This window comes from Euprymna scolopes, chromosome 1, assembly GCF_053919585.1.
Source record: "Euprymna scolopes isolate OS-2025 chromosome 1, ASM5391958v1, whole genome shotgun sequence".
Classification (NCBI taxonomy): domain Eukaryota; kingdom Metazoa; phylum Mollusca; class Cephalopoda; order Sepiida; family Sepiolidae; genus Euprymna; species Euprymna scolopes.
Window position 1 is genome coordinate 201,204,930 of NC_136482.1, and position 25,792 is coordinate 201,230,721.

The 25,792-nt window shown below is 38.4% G+C and overlaps 1 long non-coding RNA gene across 1 annotated transcript; it reads left to right on the plus strand.

Annotated features, from left to right (window-relative positions):
• LOC145279782 (uncharacterized) lies at window positions 1-21,351 on the plus strand. The gene is made up of 2 exons (XR_013868449.1): window positions 1-138; window positions 18,608-21,351. It is a non-coding gene; the product is annotated as an uncharacterized LOC145279782 (long non-coding RNA).
• The last annotated feature ends 4,441 nt before the right edge of the window (window positions 21,352-25,792 follow it).

A 25,792-nucleotide genomic window follows, 5' to 3' on the forward strand; every position in this document is an offset into this window, starting at 1 on the left:
CCATCTTGGATTTTCACCACTACTTCCTGCTATTATCAACTTATGTAAATGTATGTCGTTTCCTTGCAAATGCAATCGAGTTATTACTGTTATGAATTTTTTTTAAAAGCTGATAACACGGAATATGTTTGTATGCAAGTAAGTAGAATGTTACTAATATTTCTTTATTGTTTTGCTTTGCTGATGGTGAGTGAAAAGGGAAGTAAGATATTCTTGTGTGTGGACGACGTTGTACTTTTATTTATTTATTTTTTATTAAAAAATAATAACCCAGATGCCCGGGGTTGATGCGTTATATAAACACGCCTCACTGAACGAGAGGTTGGTTGTATAAAATATGCTACACGCGATTTTTTGTTTATAGTTAATATTTGGTTTTCAGAGAGAACACACGTGTCGTGTGTCTACGTTGCCAGTTTGTTACGGTTACAAAAAAAGATTGCTTGTAAGCAACGACGTGATTTTGTTGCAAGCAATAACGGCTTTTACCCCTTCCCTTACTCGTCGGTAAGATGATTTTGACATTATCTGACGAGGTGTGACAAATTTCTTAAAAGAAAATATGATAAAAAATAAGGCAGATTTGACGGTGCTTCTACACTTTATTGCCGAAATTGGAGACGCCATTTTATTTCACGCACTTGCTCTCCAAATCCAGGGGAGACTGTGGCCGAAGCATGAAATAAATAAAAGATAAAACTGGAGAACGATTGCAGTTAAAACAAAAAATAAATAAAAAAACAACCCACTTCCCGTTAAAAAAAGACAAAAAAAAAACAAAAAAAAAAAAACAAACAATCGTTTAAGTTAATTTGTTGTTGACTTTTCAAAGTTGCTTTAATTAAAAAAATGCTTAAATTTATTTGTTCGAAAAAAAACAAAAAAAAAAAAACAACAACAACCTATTTTATAAATGTTACTTTCATTACAAAATTGTTTTTTTAAAATTATATTTTGGTACTAGTGAGAGTGCCGGACGTAAATAATAACATTATTATTTAAAAAGCCATTCTTAACATGGGGAGGGTGTTTTGTGCCTATTCTATACTTAAACCTCACAATTGAATAAAAAACATATCATAAAACTTTAATTAAACTTGGAAATATGATTTAAAAAATAGCGCTGCCGCTGCAGTGCACTCTCTGCACTAGCACCTATATTTTTTCATGCAAACTTTTCAATAAATGTTTTTCCAATTATATTTTGATAAATTTTTATACAATAAATGTATTGGTTTTGTTTTCAAATGGCGCTCGCCCAGTTTAAACCATTATATGTCATTTCATTTTCTGTTTTTAACATAAAAAAAAATGTTCCATGAAAAAACATTCCCGTTCTCATTAATTAAATCGAAACATTTCCAATTAAACAATTACGGATATATGTTCTCTTTCACTTTATTTACATTTTTTCATAGTTCTTTCTGGAAGTTTAATTTTTTGTTATTTATTTCATGCTTCGGCCAGAGTTTAATATAATTTTCTCCCCTAAATTTGGAGAGCAGGTGCGTGAAATAAAATGGCGTCTCCAATTTCGGCAATAAAGTGTAGAAGCACCGATTTGACGTTTAGTTGTACAAATATCCTACAACCAGATAATCACTAAAACCGACTCTTAAAGGTCGACACCGGTATCGAGCAGAAGCTTTTTTTTTTTACATGTTTCACAAACTCTAAATGGGTAAGATATAATCACATAATTATTAAGAATGTGATCATCATGTCATTAAAATTTAATTTAAATTAACCACATTGTTTAACAATGAGAGATGAAGTTTTATAATGATTAAATATGTCTTATTTTATAATTTAACATTGAAAACATTGAACAATAAAGATAAAATTTAGCCCTCTTGCACTTTAAGGAAACTAAAATATAAAGATAAAATGGAACAGAAGTCGTTTGACACCGGTTGAAAGAATGCAATTTGATTGGATAGCCAAATAATGACGTCATTACTATAAATAAAATGGAATAATGAAATTGACAATATTAGAAAACATTCTTTTTCTTAATAAATGATTTTTATTAATGCAGGAATTTTTAAAACAATTTTTTAAACGTAATTTTATAAATAAAATGACAAACATAAAATAATTAGGAATGATAAAAAGAAACGATATTGAAATTGACAATATTAGAAAACAGATTTTATTTTTGTACCTCACGTCACGGGAAACATGGACTCTGTGTATACGTTTTTTTTAATGGATGCTCCCTGAAAGCGCATGCACAAAAGGTTTTCATTGATTTATAAATAAATAAATAAATACACGCATGATTAAAAAAAAAGGTCTATGAGATATATACGATGAAAGTGAAAAAACTTTTTTGCACATTTCAGGGAGTAACCATTAAAAGAAAACTGTTTACACAGGGTCCACGTTTCCCATGAAATACTTTTATTTTTATTTTTTTTATTTTACAAACAAATAAAGAAAATTAGAAATTATATTATTGGAACGATATTAAAATTGACAATAGTATAAATCAGATTTTTTTCACAACCAAACAAAGATAATTAGAAGTGATATTGTTCTCCGATACATATTATACGCAGAAATATTTGCATCGATTTCCTTCTCCGCCACACAAATTCCAACAAATGTAGATTGAACATTTCTTTCGTAGTTGCTAATAGGCTATGCATTTTCCTTTTTCCGTTTGACTTTTTTTATAATAATTATTAAATACTTAGTAATTAAATTCTTTTACAATAATTTCAATTGTTAAATTCTATCCATATTTTTTCATAATAACTGGAGAGCTAATTAACTTTTTAAATTTAAAATAAAAGTAAAATAGTTCACTATAAATAAGCGATCGAATTGTTATCTAAATGACTTTAACTCTTTAAAAATTCTTTTACATTAATTATTCTTATACGATTATTAAATACTTATTAAATTCTATAATAATAATTTCAAATTTTATATTCTATCTGAACTTAAAATTAAAAATTCTTTTACAATATTATTTTGTATACTATTAATTATTAAATACCTAATTATTAAATTCTTTTCCAACAATTTAAATTTTTAAATTTTAACAATATTTTATAGTAATGACGTCAATATTTCGCTATCCAATCAAATTGCATTCTTTCAACCGGTGTCAAACGACTTCTGTTCCATTTTTATCTTCATATTTAAGTTTCCTTAAAGTGCAAGACGGCCTAAAATTTTGGGTACTTATGTATTTTTGATATTATGCTGAAATAATAATATTATTTTGAAAGCCATTCTTAACAAGGGGGGGTATTTTGTAACTATTCTGTGCTTACATCTTACAATTAAAAAAAAAAGATATATAATGAACCTTTAATTTAACCCGAAAAAAAAAAAACTATTTAAAAATAGCGTGGTACCAAAAATGCATAAGCACCAAATTTTGGTTTAGTTTTACAGTAGATATTGTTCTCGGATACATACGATAGCAGATGGTACCACGCTATTTTTATATATTTAAAAAAAATTAAATTGCAAGGTGGAAGCACAGAATAGTTACAAAACACCCTCACCTCCTCATTAAGAATGGTTTTCAAAATAATAACATTATTATTTCAGCATGGCACAAAATATACATAAGTACGCAAAATTTCATTTTTATTGGTCAATGTTTTTCATTTTAAATTATAAAATAAAACATTTAATCATTTTAAAACTTCATCTTGTATTATATTTTTAAAATTTATTAAACAATGTGGTTAATTTAAATTAAATTTTAATCACATGATTACATTTTCAATAATTATGTGCTTATATTTTACCTATTTAAAGTTTGTAAAACACGTAAACAAGTTTTTGCTCGATACCGGTGTCGACCTTTAAGAGTCCCTTTTATAGGCACCGCCAACACTGGGGGGAGGGCAGGTAAGTACTTTTTGACGGACCATCTTTTTAAAAATCTACCAAAAATCAGTTAATTATCCGATCAATACGAAATTTTCAGCGATTATTAAGAGAAGAATGAACTTTATAACAGTGTACTTATTTTTCATAAACGATATTTATATATATATTTTATTTTACTTACAAACCCCCCTTGTTTTGAGGTGGTACAAATATGCTTAAAATAATCATCTGAAACCGAACACAACATATTGTGTTGTTGTAAGGGACAGAATTATAGATTCCAAAAAAAAAAAAAAAAATTGTTTGCATACCTTATTTTGACGTCTGAATATCAGAACTTCGATTGTGTTTAATTATTCCGCTTTTGAGTGTTGAAGTGTGAAATTCGGTGAATATGTTAAGTAAAATAATTAATTTAAGTTAAGCAAAACAACGAAAAAAGCCATTTTAAAATGTTTGATAAATAAATTAACAATTTTTTTTAGCGATCCGAATAATGCATGACCATTATTAAACAGGGCATGCTTTGAAGCATCGATAAAAAAAAAATCGATAAATATTGTGCCCTTTGTGTTAAAAATAGCATCATTTTTTCGATCCCGTTTGAAAACGTTTGCTGCCTTTCGACTGCGGTGGACCAAACGCGCTGAAATAATTTTTTTTATTCTGCTTTAAATTGCCCCCCCCCCATTTTGGGGAGCCTGGCCCCCACACACATACACATTAAAAACTAAACTCATACAAATAGTCACCCATCTGGTACTGGCCAGCCTCAGCGTTAATAATACATTGAAATTTTCCTTACTGAAAAAGAAGTTTTTTTGGCCTGTTTGGTCTTCCATAGTTTGCTTTTTATGGAATACAAACGTAAACAGTGTCGATATAGACGCGAAGTAACTGGTTGCCTATATGAATAAGTGGAATTATTTGAAATCCAGGTACTAATATTTTTGCATATTCTCATAGAAAATCATCCTATATCTTAGTTAGACAACAAATAAATAAATGAATTATTTCAAAAACCTTTTTTTAAAAATATTTATGTACGTTTTTTGTGCAAGACAAAAAATATCAATTATTAACTTTTTGGGAAAATTTAACATTTAAAATTGAATTAAAAATAGTAGAAAAAGTTTGACCTTATTCTGTTTCCTATATGATAAAATTCAGGGTTTTATCTTTCTGGAAAAAAAAAGTTACTCAGAAATAATGGATTTTAATGAATGTAATTTCGTTTTAAAAAACAACAACTTGATTTTTCGGCCATTTTTTGGCGGTGCCTACCCTTTTAGTAATTACCTGGTTCGAGGATATTTGTATAACTAAATGGTAAATCTGCCAAAAATATTCCTATTGATCATTAAAATTGATCAAATGTTTGGGTGTATTTAGCAGAGAAGCCAACAAATAACTCTACAAAAAAAAAATACATACAAGAAATAAATGTTACCGTAGCCAATAAAAGTTAATTTTATACCTACCTGGTTCATTAGTTTTGGTTTTCAAGTAGTTTATATTGTTCTTTATTTAATCTCACAAACTCATTTTTTTTCAAATTTAAAAAAAAAATAAATTAAAAAAATGGCGACATCTTATTTGGAAGAAACAAGCTTCGTTTTGAATTTCAAGGCTTACAGGTGTTTTGAATTTTTTTTGTATTTTTTTTTACAAGAGTACCAAACATCCCAACCTCTCCATGTTCTAAACGGCTTTAAGAATAAACACACCCAACCTCTCCATGCTAAGAACAGCTTTCAGAATACCCCCCCAACCTCTTCATGTTAAGAACGGCTTTAGAAATAAACACCCCGAATCTCGACAGCCATTTTTAACATGGAGGTTTGGGTGTTTATAGTATGCTGGGTACTATCATAAAAATAGCAAAAAAAATTCAAAACTGTGGAGAAATGCGTGACTTACCTGGATAGACCACGTGCGGGTCGGTCACCAAAAATAAATAAAAAGAAAGAAAAGAAATGGTCAAGACTCTTATTTATAGAGTAGTGATCACGTGAGTTAGAAGAATATGCAAATAGAGGTGAACGATTTTGCGATATAAAAAGCCTGTGTTGTTAAGAGGAGGCGCAGACTGTTGGCAGAAGTCAGTGCTGTCAGACGTGCTTTAGAGTTTTGTTATTATATGCTGTGTTCGATTGTTGGGAGAGAGAAAAGAGAAGAGGAGGAACCAAGAAGACATTCTGCAGATACTTGACTTTGTGTTGGTTTTAAGCTATTTCGGCGCTTGGTGTGCGGTTACTAACAATGGACAGATTCGACATTCGCTTAATACCCGAGTTCGACGGATCTACCACTGGACCGGCTGTCGTTGAATGGATTGAAAAGGCAGAGAAAATCTGTAAACTGTGCAAAATTAAAGAACCAGCCACAGTTATCCCTTTGAGGCTAACCGGAGGGGCCTATGCAGTCTACCAACAACTCGGGGATGAACCAGACTGGGATGAAATCAAGCAGAGCCTGTATACAGCGTTTGGTACAGATCCATTTGTTGCGTGGCAACAGTTCACGAGCCGGACACTTCAACCCAAGGAAACAGTCGACGTGTACCTAGCCGACCTGCGAAAATTATCTGTACCGTTTGGTGGGGTCAACGATAAAATATTAAGCTGTGCTTTTTTGGTAGGCCTACCCGAGGAGGTCAGTAAACTGTTGCGGGCATCATCAAGAATCGATGAATTGTCAACTGATGAGTTATTGGCCCGAGCTCAAAACATCTGTAAGGAACAGGAACCAATTGCAGCAGCAGCTCGTTTTCGACATGGAGGCAATGTGGACTCTCTTCCAGATAGTAATAAGCATGCCACCCCAGTGTGCTATAAATGTGGGGAGGCCAATCATTTTGCTAAAGAGTGCCGGAGTGATAGGAGAGGTGTATATCCACAATCAAAGAGACCAGTGCAATGCTATCGCTGCAATAAGTTTGGGCACATATCTCGCAACTGTTCGGGAAACGAAGTTGGGGGCAAGGTACTATCGCTACCCTTGCCCCCTGCCAACCAATAAACACAGGATTGCCTGTCATTAGCGTTAAACTTGATGATGTGCAGTGTTCAGCACTTATAGACACGGGGTGTTCCCGGTCTATAGTTAGTGCCCATTGCTGTCCGGTGTGGCGGAGGAACCCAGTTGGCGTTATGACCATCAATGGCTTATCACGGGTATGTTGTGGTGAAGGGACAGTCACAATCTGCACTGAGAAGGGTGACAGAGCTAAAGTTGACGTTCTGGTGATGCAGGAGAAACCCCTTGGCTACGACATGTTGCTTGGAATTGATGCAATACAAGCACTAGGAGGCGTTACAATCACAGCAGCTAGAGGTATCAGGCTTGGAGAAGGGAAAGACGTCTGTGCAGCCATGTCGATTGAAGAAAAGGACTTCTGTGCTACATTTGATGACAACGAAAGGGTGTGGACTGCAAAGTGGAAATGGGCCATGGGCCAGGAACCAGATCGGCTGTGCAACACGATTCCAGAGTATGCAGTTTCTACCAAGAATAGGGCCGCATATGAAGAAGAACTTCAGATGTGGATTGACAACGGTTGGTTAATACCATACCCACAGGAATGTCTGGGACCACCCAAGGGATTAATTCCGCTCATGGCTGTTGAACAACCTACCAAAGAAAAAATTCGTCCCGTAATGGATTACCGAGAGTTGAATCGGCATGTTGATGCGTTTACCGGAAACGCAGATGTGTGCGCTGCTAAACTGAGAGAGTGGCGTCAAAAAGGGAGCAATGTAGCACTTCTGGATCTAAAGAGGGCCTACCTGCAGATACGTGTCCATGAGTCATTATGGCCGTTTCAGACAGTACTACTCAAGGGAAAACTATATTGTTTGACACGTTTGGGTTTTGGCCTAAACGTAGCACCCTTGATTATGACAACCATTATTAAAACTGTTTTGATGCAGGATGAGACCACAGCAAAAGCTGCTTCAGCCTACATAGATGACATCTATGTTAATGAGGACATAATGTCTGCGGATGCAGTTCGAATAAAACTGAAAGCGTTTGGGTTAATAAGCAAAGACCCTAAGCGCCTAAAGGATGGAGTGCCCGTGCTAGGCCTCGAGGTCTGGGAGGAGGGCAATACGTTGCGATGGAAACGAGGGAGCCCACTTCCAAAGTTACCCAATGTATTAACAAGACGTACTGTGTTTTCTATCTGTGGTAAATTGGTAGGACATCTACCTGTCTGTGGATGGCTCCGATCGGCAACAGGAGTGGTGAAAAGACGAGTGACTACAGTAACAAAAGGATGGGACGATGTTGCGGATGATGATTCTCTCCAACAAATGATGGCTGAAATGTTGTCCAGAGTGCATAGGAATGACCCTGCCCGGGGTGAGTGGCAAGTGTCTGGAAACGAACTAAATGCATGGGTTGACGCAAGTTCGTTGGCTACAGGTGTCGTGTTGGAGCAACTAGGTGTTGTTGTGGAAGATGCATGCTGGCTTCGTCCGAAAAATGATGCCCAACATATAAATTTGGCAGAACTTGATGCCACGTTAAAAGGTCTTAATCTCGTATTGCAATGGCAGACTAATGTTGTGCATCTCCACACTGACTCATTGTGTGTTTACCATTGGTTAACCGACACCTTGACTGGAAAGGCTCGAGTTAAGACTAGAGCTGCAAGTGAAATGCTAGTACGAAGGAGACTAGCAATAATTAAGCGTCTAGTTGACGAATACAGCTTGCAGGTAGACATTAGGTTAGTCTCGTCGATGCAGAATTTGGCTGATAGCTTGACTCGAGTACCAAAGAGGTGGATCGATGCAATGAGGCAGGGATCCGATCTTCAACAACAAACATGCGCGACTGTAACGGATCAATTAACACCTGACCAGATCCGTATGATACACCAGCAGATTGGACATCCTGGAATTCAGAGGACTGCATATTTTGTCCGAAGAGTATGCCCTGCAACTACAAAAGCATCAGTGAAAGCAGCCATACGTTCGTGTGAAGAGTGTCAGAGAATTGATCCGGCACCATCCCAATGGCAAAAAGGGAAGCTCGAGGTGGAGGGCAACTGGCAGCGAGTAGGGATGGACATAACACATTATGGGGGCAAACATTTTTTGACCATGACGGATTGTGGCCCGACGCGTTTCACAATATGGCGCCTGTTGACACGACAGGATGCAGCCAGCATTATACAACAGTTGAGAGCCGTCTTTTTTGAACGTGGTGCCCCGATTGAAATTCTGACTGATAATGCCGCCATATTTCGATGTCAAGAATTTCAGAAATTCGTGCACGAATGGGGGATTAAAATGCATTATCGGTGTGCATATTATCCCGAGGGTAATGGTATAGCAGAACGGTGTCACCGCACCATCAAAAGAATTGCAGCCAGGACGCAGTGCTCTATTCCAGAAGCTGTGTACTGGTATAATATAACACCCAAGGACAATGCAACACCAGCAACTGCACCAGCCAATGGGATTTACCAATATGAACAGCGTGTGAAAGGAGTTGATGCCATACCATCAGTGGTGAGTGTTGTCAATACACCATATCAGGTGGGAGACCTTGTTTGGATAAAACCCCCAAATGCTGGGTGCACTACGAAATTTTTCCGGGGAAAAATAGATGAAATCATAAGTCCTCAGACCATGTTGATTGGTGGCATACCACGTCACGTAAAAGATATCCGCCCTTGTTATACCTCTTCTGATTCTGAGGACGATGAGGAGGATCACACACCGTTCAGAGATGATCCTGATCACTTACTGCCCCTTCAGGTGAGCATAGAAACACCACCAACAGAACCAGATGAGGGAATGATGGGACATACTGATGACAATAGTGAGGAGAGCGATGGACACAAGGAAGTAATGCCTCATCGAAATACTCGACAGAGACGAATACTGCCCACCCCCCGTGATTGCGAAACCCAGCGAGAAGGGATGATGGAGCATACCGAGGAGATGACGCCTCCGATTCTTCGGAGAAGTACCCGACAAAGACGGATACTGCCCCCCTGCCCTGATTGTGAGACACCGCCTATGGAACCACGAGACGGGATAATGGAACAGACTGGTAGTAATGATGGTGGTAATGAAGAAAACAGCAATGAGGAAGTGCTTCTTCGAAGGAGTACCCGCCAACGACGATTGCCCGCATGTCCTGTTTGTGATCATGAGATCAGGGGGGAGTGTGGAGAAATGCGTGACTTACCTGGATAGACCACGTGCGGGTCGGTCACCAAAAATAAATAAAAAGAAAGAAAAGAAATGGTCAAGACTCTTATTTATAGAGTAGTGATCACGTGAGTTAGAAGAATATGCAAATAGAGGTGAACGATTTTGCGATATAAAAAGCCTGTGTTGTTAAGAGGAGGCGCAGACTGTTGGCAGAAGTCAGTGCTGTCAGACGTGCTTTAGAGTTTTGTTATTATATGCTGTGTTCGATTGTTGGGAGAGAGAAAAGAGAAGAGGAGGAACCAAGAAGACATTCTGCAGATACTTGACTTTGTGTTGGTTTTAAAAACGATGCTGCTTCTTTCAAAGAAGAAGATGCTGTCACTTTTTTTAATCAGCTTGGAAAAACTGGATTTTTGAGATTAAATAAAGAGCAATAAAACTACTTGAAAACCAAAACAAATGACTCAGGTAGGTATAAAATTAACTTTTATTGGCTACGGTAACATTTATTTCTTGTATGTATCCAATGTGGATGTATATTTAATAGGAGCCACTGTAAGAACATATAGTGCTTATCCTGAATCTGCCCTATAAAAAAATACAAAATAAAGTAAAAATCTGTATGCTATACTTACACGTGACAGAAAGAAAACAGCGTATTTCAAAAATCACGTAAATGTATCAAGTAGTTTTATTTTAAATAAAAAATAAATTTTATCCAAATCGAAGAGAGATTTTTTTTTAAATATTGAAGAAACAAGGAAGATAATTCTAAATAATTCAAACGTATGAGTGTGGAGAAAGTGGCTACTAAGAATCAAGATGGCGCCCGCATGCGTTTATGTGGAAAAAAGTCTCGGGGAATCTCAGGGAATCTCGGAGAATCTCGTACCCTGATTCCATAAATAACGAGAAGAGGAAAGTGGGAAGAGAGACGAATTTGAGTCACGAAAACGAACAGACGTGTGTAAAAGAAGAGGTAGAAGAAAAGAGTGTGGTGAACGAAACAAACAATGGACTACTATGGAGTAGATAATACAGTGGATGTGTTATCGGCAGCTCCAGTAACTCTCGCTTCTCCTATTTTGTCATTCAGTCCTCATTCAATGAGTGATTTTTCTGACAAAGGGTGAAGAAAAAGCTGCTTAAAGGTCGGTAGTACTTGGTGACCAGTAGTCTGAGATGTCCGAAATTTTTCTGTCTCTGTCTGTCCTTGTGGCCATGTTACTAGTAAGGGTGCTGGAGGTAAACGTTTGTCTGGGCTGACGTTATCCGCCTGATAGTCAGGGACCCAAACCTTGGATTAACCACTAAGGAGGCTGTTCTATCAGTAGGCGCAAAGTACTGGGACTGCTGTATTGCCATTTGGTGAGTGGATCTGGACCATGCAGTAGTCTCTGGTGGGGCCTCTCGATGCCATACTAGTGGGTAATTGTTACGGCTTTACCTTTTCATGTGCCACAAAAAAAAATTTTCCTGTCTTTTTCTCTCTTACTTTCCTTCTCTGTACTGCTCTAACCAAGTATGCCGACCTGTTCCACAAATCCCAAAAACTCAACATGAAATATCTCCAGAATAAAAACTCGATTAAACCTAGAACCCCATCTTCCAACGTAGACCCCTACTACCAGGTCTCCTTCTCCAACATCAGGGGTCTACGTTCCAACCTTCCAGAGGTTGAAACCCAATTACAGGAGACGAAACCGGACATATTATTTCTAAGTGAAACTGGAATAGGGCCGACCACTTCCCTAGATGAGTTAATAATTAACGGATACTCAAATTTAACAGCTAAATCTGACCCCCAAGATCGCCATGGGCATGGAATATGTGCCTACATTAAGGATGGCTTCCCGTGTGGCAGGGATATCTCTAGAGAAGATCCTAATTTACCCTATATGTGCTTCAGGGTTGCACTTGCTAACACCACTGCATTTATATTTGCCCTTTATAGGCCCCACAACAGCGGAGTTACTATCTTTAAGAGCATATCTGAGAAAATAGACCACATACTGTCTTCACATCCCTCAGCTAACATCCACATATGTGGTGACTTCAACGTCCATAACGTGGAATGGCTGACCCATTCAAATAAGACAGACGATGAGGGGAGGTTTTGTCATGATTTTGTCATTGCTTATGACCTTACTCAGATTGTTCGCGAACCCACCCGTGTGCCCGATACACCCGGTCAATATGCAAGCCTCTTAGACCTTTTTCTCTCAACTTCCCCTGAGCTATGTTCATGTTCCGTTCATTCTCCTCTAGGATCCTCCGACTACTCCGTCGTATCAGTTAAGATAAAAACAAAATGTAAGAAGCCCCCAGACGTACACCTCCACCGTACTGTATACCGATACTCTATGGCTGACTGGGATAGCTTCTGTACATTCATATCTGATTTACCTCTGCACTCCATGTTTAAAAAGGATGTATCCTCTATAGTATCAGATTTGACCGAATGGTTAATTGTAGGCATAGACCAATTCATACCATCTAAAAAATTCCAACAAAAACCTAACAGCTAGCCATGGTTCTCCCCAGAATGTGCTGCTGCTATCGCGCACAGAAATCACTTTTTCCATAGCTACCAACGTAATAGATGCACTGAGACTAAAGCTGCTTTCAGGTCTGCCAGCAACCACTGTAAAAGAGTAATAAAAAATGCAAGAGAGCTATATGCCCAGTCTGTTAAATCCAAGGTAGCTGATCAGCGGCTTGGATCTCACCAGTTTTGGCAAATAACAAATAGGATCCTGAACAGAAGTGTACGTTCTATCCCAACCATTATCAATGGACCAGAGGTCATCTCATCAGCGTCAGACAAGGCTAAACTATTTGCAAAGAACTTTGCAGCTAATTCTACCCTATGCGACGAAGGCCATCAACACCCCATATTTCCTCCTATAACACAGAACAAGCTAGGTAACATACAAATATCCGTGCATGAGGTCGCCAAGCTAATAAAGAACCTAGATTCCAGTAAAGCAACTGGCCCTGATGGCATCCCAATTATAGTGTTAAAAAAGCTTCAACCAGAACTTGCTCCCATACTTACGAAACTATTTAAGCGCTGCCTTAAGGAGAAGTGCTTTCCGACTCCCTGGAAGACCTCATCAGTTTGCCCTGTATTTAAGAATTCAGGTGATAAGTCATCTCCCTCTCAATACAGACCAATAAGTCTCCTGTGTGTTATGAGTAAGTTGCTGGAATCCATATTAAATAGAGAAATAGTCAACCACCTCAGCAGGAATAACCTTCTTAGTGACACACAATATGGCTTCCGCTCTGCAAGATCTACCGCAGATGTGCTGACGGTTATATCACATAGGATTAGTGAATCTCTTGACAAAGGCTTCCTTTCTAGGGCAATTGCTCTCGACATATCAAAGGCCTTCGACAAGGTATGGCATAAGGGTCTACTTCACAAGATTTCCAGCTACGGTATAACTGGAAATGTTTTCTCAATCATTAAATCATTTCTCTCCGATAGGCTCATAAGAGTAGTGGTAGATGGACAAAAATCGGAGGCCTGCAATATAAATGCTGGAGTCCCTCAGGGGTCAATCCTGGGCCCAACTCTCTTCCTGATCTACATCAATGACCTCCCTAAACACATATTTAAATCATTCGTTGACATCTATGCTGATGACACGCAACACATCAAAGGCTGTAAATGACAAAGTTCTCTCTGATTCTCTCTCCTCTGATCTCGAGCGCGTGGTTCAGTGGGGGAAGATGTGGCTGGTTACCTTTAATGCATCCAAAACCAAACTCCTATCCTTACATCATCAACGCTCTGATCCTCATCTGGCATCAATTGTGATGGATGGCTCTCGTCTGGGTGAGGCCCCGTGTTTTGACAAGCTTCTGGGTTTGACCTTTACTCCTGATCTGAAATGGAACACGTACATCAAGTCTGTTGCCAAGGTCGCTGGAAAGATGGTGGGATCGTTCTACTGCTCCAGAAGATATCTCACTACTGATGCAATTCTCTATCTATATAAAAGCCAAGTACGTCCAAGGATGGAATACTGTTGCTATATCTGGGCAGGAGCTGCTAAAAACAGCCTATCCTGCCTTGACAGTGTACAAAATAGACTTCGTGGCTTAGTGGGGGATGCCCTTTTCTCTACCCTGCAACCTCTCTCCCACAGAAGAGACGTTGCAAGCCTATCCTTGTTTTATCGTTATTTCCATGGCAGATGCTCGTCTGAACTCCAATCTCTGGTCCCCCCTCGCCAATCTTTCACTAAAAACACCCATCTAGCTGAATCCACTGTGAAAAATTTCCCCCACTCTATATCTGTGCCTAAATCAAAACGTGGATTCCATGAACAAAGTTTCTTTCTTAGAACTGCACGCCTGTGGAACTCTGTTCCGTCTGCCTGCTTCCCTCCGGACTACAACTTGGATGTCTTCAAGTCCAATGTTAACAAATTCCTAATGAACCGTCCCCTTAAGTAAACACTTCATCAAAGCTCCACACTAAGGTAATGTACTTGCAATAACCCTTATCCCTGAGTGGCTTCCGGGCCTTGATAATGTGGTGATCAATGTGTAAAAAAAACCAAAAAAAACTCGGTTGACAGTAGAGTTGTAACGAACACAAGCTATTCCAGCATGACGTCAGGATTTGACCCCAAGCTAATTCCCCTGTTTGATGGCAGTAGCACTGATCGGTCAGTGCAGGAATGGGTGGAAAAAGCAGAATATGTCAGCTCAGTGGGGTGAAGCGTATAGAATGCGTGGTCCCAATGCGCCTCACTGGGGGAGCATATGCAGTATACCAGCAGTTGACTGATGAGGAAAAAACAGATTTTACCTGCATCAAGCACACCCTTTTTACAGCGTTTGCATTAGATCCAATTACTGCATGGAAGGAATTCATGGCCCGAAAATTACATCCCGGGGAAACGGTGGATGTGTATCTGGCTGAGCTAAAAAAGCTATCGGTCCTTTTTGGAGGGATGTCAGACAAAGGCTTGGTGTGCGCCTTTGTTGCAGGATTACCTAAGAGTGTGGAAGATCTGCTCCGTGCCTCATCCCAAGTGGACGAGATGCACATATCAGAAGTATTGGCGCGGCATGAGCAATACTAAAGAAAAGCCCTAACACTATAGACCAAGTGGCAGCTGTACAACCATCACAGGTTGGATTGCAGGACCTGGGCGCAGCTACAACCTGCTATAAGTGTGGAGGACCCAACCATTTGGCCCGTGATTGTCTTTTGTCACGTCAACCAACTCGGAAACTTGACGGGCCGCAGTGCTACAAGTGCAAAAAACGCGGACACCTGGCCCGCACCTGTCCAGGAAACGGGCAAGGGGAAGAAGCTACACCGCCAGTCTTCTCCCCAGAACGTCATTGAGCAGGGCACTACCCACTGTAAGCATACACATTAATGGAAGCGAGCGCCTCGCGCTTGTGGACACTGGGTGCACACAGACTCTCGTAAGCAAGATATGCTGTGCCACTTGGAAAGCAGATAGAATTCCGGTACTAACTGTAGGCGGAGGTTCGCTAGCCTCTTGTGGGGTGAGCATTATCCGCACAAACATCAACGACGGGCCTGCAGTAGCCGTGCGAGCCCTGGTGATGGAGGGAGAGCTTCTCGGGTACGACCTACCCCTGGGTATGGACTTGATTACACAACTGGGTGGAATTACCATGGACAGAACTGTGAGGAACATGTTTGTGCTGCCATAACTCTCGACGAGCCTGACTTTCATGCAGAGTATGATAGAAACACCAATGTATGGACGGCGTCTTGGAAGTGGTCAAACGATCAGCCACCAATATCCTTGCAAAACCGGTTATCGGAATATCCCCCACCCATGTGGCTAAGGGAACAGTATGAAGAAGAACTGCAAACGTGGATCGACAATGGCTGGCTTCTTCCATACCCAGAGGATGAGCTTGGCCCCCCGCGAGGGCTGATTCCCTTGAGAGCCATCGTACAAGAGACCAAACAGAAGGTCCGCCACCTCCTAGACTACCGTGAGCTCAATGAGCATGTCGACCCATATACAGCAAGGGCTGATGTGTGTGCACTCAAATTAAGGGAGTGGCAACAGCAGGGATCGAACGTGGCAACTCTGAACCTACGCAGGGCCTATCTGCAAATACGCATTGAGAAGAAATTGTAGCCATTTCAGACTGTGGAAATTAGAGGAACCCGATATTGTCTAACCAGGCTAGGGTTCGGTCTAAATGTGGCCCCAGGCATTATGACAGCAATCATGCATGCTATCCGACAGCAAGATGAGGCGGTGCAACAGGCAACATCCTCATACATCGATGATATATTCGTCAATGAGAACCTCATGTCAGCGCAGTCGGTTAGAATGTACTTTGAAAGCTTTGGACTGACATGTAAAGAACCAGAGCGTCTGTGTGATGGAGCAAAAGTTCTTGGCCTGCACGTGCGCAATAGCAAGGAGGGACTTTGCTGGAGAAGAGGAAGTCACGTTCCCAAGGTCCCATCAAACATCACTCGACGAACAGTGTTTTCACTTTGTGGAAAGATGGTAGGCCATTTCCCTGTGTGCAGTTGGCTCAGGGTGGCCGTGGCAGCCATAAAGAGACGTGCAACAGCCGTGTCGTCGGGATTGGACGATGTTGTACACGATGTCACTCTAAGGAGCATGTTGACAGAGACTGTGTCCAGAGTGACCAGTGATGACCCTGTTCAGGGAAAGTGGTGCGTCAGCGGGAATGAGTTCACGGTCTGGGTGGATGCTAGTTCACTGGCCCTTGGAGTTGCCCTTGCAGGTAATGATTCCATTATTGAAGATGCCTGTTGGCTTCGGCCAGAGAATGATTCTAATAGGGCATCATCTGACAAGATTGATCATTCAAGAATACCATCAGAGAAGTCAACATTCAGGCTTGAGTACAACCTTGAATGGAGTAAGATTGACAGGATATTGGATACCACAAGCTTGACAGGCTATTAAGAATTAGGCTGGCAACTGCGTTAAATGCAAAAGATATAACAAAGTTTCATTTTTAGTACCAAATTCGATCGACTTACTAGCCCCTCAAGTGAATTTCCTCAGACCATTTTTACATATGGGTGTGGATTATACCAGCCATATCTATGTCGAAATCAAAGAAAAGGATTATAAAATGTACATCTTTCTCTTCATATGTATGGGCGATAGAGCTGTATATTTAGAACTAGTTTTAGCTATGACAGTGAAATATTTTCTTTAGGCTTTTATTAGATTCACAAACACAAATAGGATACCATTACATCTTTATTCAGATAATGCATGCACGTTTAATGTTACTGCTAGAATTATCCACAAGGGTATGATAATAGATTAATTGGAAGAGAGGTTATCCCTATAATTTAAAGCATTGTACTATTCCACTGCCTTCTCCTTGGTATGGTGGCAGTTGGGAAAGCTCTTTCAAGACCATGAAATCTTGTCTATTCAAGACTATAAGAAGTGGAAAAGTAGACTATTCTGGTCTACTTAAAATCAGCTCAGACATAAAAAGAGGAGTAAATAGCCATCCTTTGACATAAGGAGCTCTGAGGATTAACCTGGATGTATTGACCCTTACTTCACTCATGAATGCAAATAATAATGAGGTGAGAGAGGACCTAGAAACAATCAGCCTTCTCGTTCGAATTGACTTAATTCAGACCATGCAGTTTCATGCCTTACTAAATTTAGGAAGATTTTGCATGAAAGTTATTTGTTGAGTCTTCGAGAGAAAGAACCTTGTGGTTGGCTGTTTATTCATTTGAAAAAAAAAATTAAAGGCAGGGGATATAGTTCTAATAAAAAGGCCCCTTAAGACCAGGCCTTTTTGATCTCTAGTTGAAGATCTTGTACTAATCCAAGGAAGTAACAATTTAGTGTTCACAGTGAAAGTAATGAAAGGAAACAGAGTTATAGACACACACTCTATTGAACATTTCTTACCTCTAGAATTTTCTCTACACCCTGGAGCACCTGGTCTGTTTTACATGAAACCTTCATGTTCTAAAGACATAAGGAAGAGAGTGTCAGTGTACCCAATAATTTGGATCTTGTAATAGACATGAGGATACTCATGAGACTTGTTTCACTTCAATTATGTTGGCCTAAATGAGGCATGAAATGAAATTGACCAATGGTTTTATCCTTGCAACCCTCAAAGAGTAGAGACTGGAAGACCCCGTTTGTCCATTGTCTAATCCAATTACCTGATTTCTCCTAGTTTGGATTTTTTTTTCTTTTTCAATGGGAATGTGTGATAACTTGGAAGTGTTGAACTTACTAAAGGTGGATCAGAGAGGAAGTAAAAGAACTCTTCTATCTATGGACGATACAAAGCCATATTTCTGTTATGCGAAACCATTTTACATGTTATCTATACATTCCAAAGTCTCATAAAATATTTTGGAAGATGTAGTGTTTAATTTGTCTGTTTCTAGCTTGTTACCGTTACAAGAAATAATTTTGTTGCAAGCTTTAAACATATTTTCTCTCCGTCCAAATAATTCCGACAGTATTTCTATTTGTAGTTTATTTTTTTCTTTATTTGTATTTCTGTTTACTACATTTTTTCTTTATTTGCAGATAAAAAATCTGATATCAAATCAGCAAAACATGAACAAATGGATCTGCTTTAGAATATTGCTGCCATATTTTCCTGTGAACCCATGTTGTTCAGTTTTTCAAAACAACTTCTAGAATTCTTGAGAAACTTTCTATGATGAAAAATATAGGAGAAACAGTATATAACTTAAAAGTTTTACTGATTTACATTTTAAACAAACTTTTTAAGCTGCATGCGAGCAGAAAAAAGCATATTGTTTTCAATTTGTGAACGTAAAAAATTTTCATCTGAAAGTTAGAAAGGATATACTTTAAAAGTTTTAGCGATTTACATTTTAAAAAAATTCTTCAAATTTGTATAGTAGCACAAAGCTAAGGAAGCTTGTTTCTGTAAGAATTGTAATAACAATTTTTGACAAATAATCTCAATATAGATATGGAAAAAAATTTGGTTGGAAAACCATATTCTTGTCAAATTTGTGGAGATTCATTTACAAATAATTCTCACCTGAAAAGACATATATTAAGCCATAATTCGGAGAGACCATATACTTGTCAAATTTGTGACTCTGCATTTCAAAATTCAATTCATCTCAAAATTCATATACGAACACACACAGGCGAAAAACCATATTCTTGTCAGATTTGTGGAGCCTCTTTTTCACAAAATGGTTCTCTCAAAATTCACCAGCGAATACACACAGGAGAAAAACCATATTCTTGTAAGATTTGTGACGCTGCATTTACAAATAGTTCTCACCTGAAAAGACACATAAGAAGCCATACTTCGGAGAGACCATATATTTGTAAAGTTTGTGACTCTGCATTTAAAAATTCAACTCATCTAAAAGATCATATCCGCACACACACAGGTGAGAAACCATATTCTTGTGAAGTTTGTGGAACATCGTTTTCACAAAATTGTGATTTGAAATCGCATATAAGAACACATACAGGTGAGCGACCATATGCTTGTCAGGTTTGTGGTTCAGCCTTTTCAATGAATTCTACTTTAAAGACTCATATGCGAACACACACAGGAGAGAAACCATATTCTTGTCAGGTTTGTGGAGCTTCTTTTGCAGAAAATGGTTCTTTAAAGAAGCACACGCGAATTCACACGGGCAAAAAATGAAACAAAACAACGCTAAAAACTATATTCTTGAAGTATGTGATACTACATTTACACAGAATTCTAGCCTGAAATCTCATATGAAAAGACATGCTGAATTCAGTGTTTCAGATGTAAGAGATAACTTTTATAGAACATTGAAATATTTATGTATCTTATATAGAGACCAAGTGTTAGCTTCTTGAAATAGCTTCCTTGTTTCTAAGAACTTCCATTGAAGAGTATGAAAAAGTGAGAAACAATACGTTTGTGGATATGCATCTTTATGGAAGAACAGTTAACCTTAAGAAACACATGCAGACAAACCCAGGTTACCAATCACATTCTTGTAGATTGTGGATCTACTTTTGCATGGAATTCTGATCTGAAACTGCATGTGCGAATATATATTAGTGAGAAAGTATACAATCATTTAATGTGTTGATATGTATCGTCATGGAACAAAAGTTTTGAGAAAACACACTGGAAACAATAAAATAGAACCTAAAGAATGATTTAAAAACATGTCCCCTTAAAGAAATCAGCATTACACAATTTGTGATAGGAGAAACTGGCTTAATAAAAAAAAAGAAATACTTGGAAATAATCCTTGGAAGACCAAGATTACATGGAATGCAGATAGCAACCATAAAGGGAACAATGTATATTCTTTAAAAAGTCCTCGAATATAAATTTAAATTGTAATAAAATCAAGTGTTAGCCCCAAGGATAGAGCCCCTCGAGCTGTTAAAACTAATCAAATTAAAATAATAAAAAAGAAACATCACCAAATTAATAAATAATGTTAGATGCATCACTTATAGAGTGTCCATCAGAATTTTCACAGAATAGTGATCTTAAGAAACACATATGAACAATCACAGGTTAGCGACAATATTCTTGTCCAATTTGTGGATTTTACACGAAATTCAATATTAACACTAACGAGAAGGAGAATTGATTTCATACTATATACCATCACTTTTGGTTGGGCTTGAAACCACAATAATACTTCTTGGACATAGCTACATACTAATTTACAAGGAAATCAAGTATTAACACCAGATCAAGTTGTAGTGAAATACAAATAACAAACCTTAAATGGACAGTATCTACATTGTAAAAATAATTACAGAAAATATAAAACGTCACATACGACCATATTCTTGTCAAGCTTATGGAGATCGATTTGTAGAAAATGCTCACCTAAAATACTACTAACACACAAGAATGGGAATTATTAGGAGACTCTCTATTAAGCGTACTCTATAAGTTAACCTTTGCCAAATATTCAAAATTCTAAGATTTTCTCTAAAAGATTATCTTCCTACCTCCAGATATCTCGACCTTAAGAGGCTGGTTGGGAGAGGAAAGTGACGTTGGTTTTGTGCGAACTTGCTTAACTTTTACATCATTTTATTATTAAGTATTTGCTTAAAATAAGAAAAATTGCCTTAGAACACATGGTTTTCAGCTGTGTATATATAGAATTAGTAATAATAAGAGTGATAGTATGAAACATTTTCCAAAATGTATTCATGCTCATAATTGTTTCTTCTGTTTGTTGTTAACTCTAACTTTAACTCTTCTATTATCTCATACACAGATGCAGCAAACTGTACTATGCAGATGCAGAATAAATTGTTGAATTCTTTCATTTTATTAATCTTTTCTTTTTTCAATTAAAATTGATCTGAAAATAAATATTAGTCTTATCAATAACACCCAGACAATTATAATGAAACACGAACTATGTAGTATTCAACAATGTTTGACTGAATGAAGCAATACTAACAATATATATATTATCAAATAGATTTATCAGAATATGAAGCTCAACAATTGAGGTTGAAGCATAACAAAAAAGAAATATGATGTACTGCAAAACATTAAGCTTTGAAATGCCTAGATAAAAAGCGTTTAGAACCTTATTTTCTATATGATGTTTTTCTTTAGAGAACTGACAAATGAATTCATATGTACTTGCATTTGTTTTACTCTATCTGTGCCTAAATCTAAATGCAGACTCCATAAACAAACCTTTTTGCCCAGAACTGCCCGCCTGTGGAACACTGTTCTGTTGGCCTGCTTCTTACGTAAATACAACACGGTAGCCTTCAAATTTAATGTAAAAAAGTTCTTGTTAAGCTGTCCACATAAGTAATCAAATTTTACACAATTTACACTAATAACGATTACTAAACTACCCTCTTATATTCAATGACCCTTATCGTCGAGTGGCCTCCAAGCCTTGATAAGTGATGATTCTCATACAAAAATACATTTAACTATTTAACGTTTAATATGGAAATGGTCTTACAAGTACAAAACGCTAAAACAACTCGAAAGAAAACTTTGAAAACATTTTGTGGATGGCACTTAAGCTCTCGCTTCATGACACCATAACAGAAACTCTAAACACTAAAGTCAACACCTATGTTCAGTTGAGATGGTGTTCGTTGATTGATGTCAGCTCATTTCGATTTCTGAAAGCTGTCTTAGTCTGGTCCAAGCCACGACCTGCTTTCAACTGCCCCCTAACTGGAAACTGTCCTTAATTCGAAACTCTCATCAACCGCTATTACGCTAAAAAAAAACAAACTATTTAACATGTTCTTGGGAAGTGAGTAACTTTCTTAGAGTTTTCTTTCTTTCATTAAATCAACGGCTCGTAGTACCTTGTCCCTGAATAGTTCTCAGTAAAATGAAGCTTCTTTCCAGCATCCTCTGACTTGGGATTTTTTACAATTTATTTTACTGAGAATAGAGAAATACTTGAAACTTGAAACCCGGACGTCTGGATTTGCACTCCATGAAAATGGATGCTCCCGACACATGGCAATATTCGAAGAGGTTGTTCACCATATTCCTTGAAGCAGTTGGTAGTTCACAACTAACGGACGAGTTAAACTCAATTTATTAATAAATCTGGTGCCTCTGGCACATACTTCTGACATTAACGCCTACAATACAGCCATGAACGCCCTCAGGGAAGTTTTTATTCAGCCTAAAAACATCATCTTATGCTGACATTTATTGAAAACTCGTAGTCAACAAACAAAGGAAAGCATACACCAATATTTACAGCCTTTGAAAGAACTCGCCAAGGACTGTGATTTCCACGCCATGACGGCGATACAAGCGAGGGATTAGTACACCAGGAATACATTTATAAACAGAATTTCGTCATCCTTCATCAGATAGAGGCTTCTAGAGAACAAGGAACTTGACAGATACTGCGTACGACTAAGCTCTCACACACGAGACGGCCCCAAAATAATTGAGAACATATGCTCAATCTAGACTCCTTGACTACATCTATATCTACAGCTAAAATAGAAGAAAAGGACGACCAGTCTAGGTGCTAGGAGCAATCCACAGTAGCAACACTCTCATGACAGAAATGCTTCTTTGGTGGAAATCCAAATCATGACCGGAAGAGGTGCTCCACCAGAAATTTCGTATGTAAAAACTGTAAGAAGGGACATTTCTCATGTGTCAGCAGATCTCCAATAGCAGCTGCTATAAATTACAGTGAGTCTCTTCTAGCTTCGTTGGTTCCTTCTTTAAATTTCATGGAAAGTTTATCACGTTCGTCCTTATGGGGAAAAAATCAAAGGTGAACCTGTGAGGATATAGATACTGGGAGCTCTGAAAATTTCACCTATCCTGATAAGGTTTAGGGTTAGGGTTAGCAGTCTCGCTAAGTTTTGAGAAAATGTTGATGGCTAGCAGTTCCCATTTGTCCTCTACTCTTGGACATTGTATTGTATTTTTGACTTGTATGGAAGGGAGTACAATAATGTCAAACTATCGCTCAGTTTTTGTGAGTGTTCGGGATGCATATGCAACTTCCTGTGTTAGGACTGCCCTGAGACCGACTTCTGAGCTGTCACATTCAAGTGGGACCTTCTTATTGAGGTCATAATAGTGAAGAATAGGGCCTTCGGTGATGAGCTTTTTAATCTGAGTAAATGCTGTTTCGTGTTGTAGCAGCCAGTTAAAGACAGATTCCTTGTCCACTAAGCGTCGCAGTGGCTTACATATTGTACTAAGTTTGGGTGCAAAATTGGTGAGGTAGTTTACAACTCCTAGTAATCGCTGAACGCCTTGGATGTCCGTAGGCGTTGCATCTCTGATATTGTCTTGACTTTATTCGGACTCGGTGCCAACCATTTTGTGCACTGAAAGTATGTCCCATGTAGCTAACAGAGGGGTTTTGAAGAACTTATTAGGGTTGAGCTTTACTCTTTCTTTGCGGCACCTTTCCAGAAATGGCATAAGGGCAGCATCATGGGGGTTTTCAGCATCTGCATCGCTATCACAAGACCTGTAGAATATGGTGTCATCGGCTATCACTTGTATGTTATGGAATCCTTCAAAACAGCAGTCGAGTCGTCGCTGACATTCTTTGGGGGCTGAAATGATTCCAAATAGCATTCAAAGCCACCGTATCATGTCAAAAGGGGCCCAGCATGTCATTAAATATGAGGATGGCTCGTCTAGAACGACATGAAGGAAGCTGTCTTTGGCACCTACAACTGTGAAGAGTCTGTCATTCTTCATTTTCGTTGCGATTTCCTCGACTGTTGGTGCTGGGTAATGATTGTGCCTGATTGCCTTATTCAGGTGATATGGGTCAATGCATATTCGCAATTTATTTGGTTTCTGTATGACAACTAGGTTGTTGATCCATGGAGTTGGCTCAGTGACGCAGGCTATTATTCCTTTGTTGATCATTTCGTCAAGTTTTCTTTTTAACTATGTTTTAAGGGGCAGAGGGACACGACGAGGCCTATTTTGCATAGGCTTGACGTTTGGGTCAATTTTGAATTTATATTCGCCTGGTAGCCTTCCTAGTCCAAAGAAAATGTCGTTGTAGTTGCTGAGGATGTCTCCTGTTGTAATTGGTTTTGCCCCCTTTACTTCACTCAGCTGTCGCACACATTCTATGTTAAAAGCTATGAGCTTCAGTGCAGAGCTAGCCTGTCCAGAAAGTAATGACGGTGAGTTGCTATCCACAACTTTAAAGTTGACCTTTTTTTTATTCCCTTAATTTCACAGTGGAGTGTTACTGAGCCTGAAGGTTGAAGTATAGAGTTGTCATACAGCTTCAACTGTGAGAGATGGTTGTAGCGGTGCTTTAGTAATGCGTTTGTACAGTAATCAATGAGATAGTATGGTAGTAATCATTAGTATTGGAGACCTGATAGAGTGCCTTACTTAAGGAGGCGGTTTGTTAGGAATTTGTTTATCTTGGACTATACAGTTCGTTGTAGTGACGATTTATTTAGCCATTGTGATGGGGTGGGCTTCACCTGTGGTTGGCATACTCTGGCAATATGTTTGCGCTTTAAGCAAATAGCACACGTGAGTCCATAAGCCTGATACTTTCCTTTGTCATGTCTCTGTTCACAAAAGTTACAGACCTTTATGAATTGTTTTTTTCTTATTTCCCTTAGTGTAGTGGATAGTTGCTGTTGAGTGTTCAGTTTACCCAGCTGTTGTTCAGCCTGTTCGATGCTCTTGCAAATGTCTATCGCCTGGTCTAGGGTGAGTCCAGATTCACTAAGAAGCCTGGCCAAACATTAGTATTACTAGTGCCTGTTTCTGTTCGGTCACGCAGTAGCTTATCTTCAAGGGCACCGTAGTCATACATTTTGATTAAGTATCTTAATTTGATCGAATACGCCTCGAATTTTTCGCTCTGTTTCTATGTACAGGAATTAAACAGTAAACGTTAGTAAATGATGTTCTGTTTGGGTCCAAGTACTCTGTCAGTCTTTCCAATTTTTTTTTGTGTCTGCTCATCCCTCTGCTGACATCGGCAGGTTTTTGTATATTTACAGACATTCCTTGCTGATTAGAAAAAGAAGTGTTCCTACCTGTATGTTTACTGCTTTTTTACAAATTTCCATCACAGCTGCGTAGTTCTCCCATGTTAGTTTGAAAAGAGCCCAGTTTTCTCGCAAATCGCCATCCACTTCCATTTTTGCTGGTAGTGGAATTACATATGCCATGTTTATTGATGAATAGTGGTTGTCAAAATTCCGAGCTTAAATCCACATGGTCCAATAAATGTCTCTTTCGTACTG